The sequence below is a fragment of the Pecten maximus genome, chromosome 18, assembly GCF_902652985.1.
Source record: "Pecten maximus chromosome 18, xPecMax1.1, whole genome shotgun sequence".
Taxonomy (NCBI): Eukaryota; Metazoa; Mollusca; class Bivalvia; order Pectinida; family Pectinidae; genus Pecten; species Pecten maximus.
The window spans coordinates 28142195-28143214 of NC_047032.1; positions in this window are offsets into that span (position 1 = coordinate 28142195).

Here is a 1020-nt window from a genome sequence, read left to right on the forward strand (position 1 = left end):
ATTAATTTTTCACTAATCAAATGATTAAGCTAATCACCTTTTGAACAACTGGGCCCTGGAGTATTTGTCATTATTAATTTATTTTTTTTTATCAATTTTTTTTCTTCAGTTTCCATTGTACAGAAGCCCTGGAGGGACATTTTAGTTAGCATTTATTTGTTGGCCTTTGTTCATTACTGCTATTTGTTAGTACCTATTGGTTAATACTTTTTTTCTTGTTTTTATTATTGCTAATTAAGCATGTAACCTTTGTTCAGTAAAAAGAAATGTTAGCTTTTACCAACAGTACAAATCTAAATAAATACTCTTGTTTGTTCGTTAGAGCCGTCCATTTTGCCGGGCAGCCTTACCATGTTTTTTCGTAATTTTCAAATAACTAATTAGTAATAACAGCTTAATAATCACAAATAAACAATAATAAAAAAAAACAGTAATAAATAAATAGTACTATATCCCTCCATGTTCTTTGTGTAAGCCTATATTGATATATTTTGTTACTATTTTGCCCTTGTTTTACAGATTTTTATATTTATATAATAGATAAATGATTATTACATTTTTTTCACATCCTTAATTGGTAGGAGTTGCCAGAGTTGGGAAGCCCTGAGTTCATCTCCCTCGAACAATAGTGTTGTCCTCACACATTATATGTTGGTAAACATTTCTTTTATTGTATCTGTCCGCATGATATTGCTCCTTTTATAATCTATAAGGTCAAACCGCTATACTGATATATATTCATATGTCAGGTATGGCGTAACAACATATCTACAGACAGTCCGTGAAAATATTGACTGTGTATACAAAATTGATGAATATTGGGAACAGACAAATTGAATTTGATTCGTTCTCCACGCTGCTGGTCAAAGTAGGACGGTGAGCTCAGGTAGAATGATTTGATACCTACCGATGTGTTAACACAAATAGGTTAATCTAAATAAATGACGTACATATGTAAATACGTAAATAAAAATTACTTTATCTCTCTTCAAAAACACTTATTCTTGTGTAAAGTTAGGG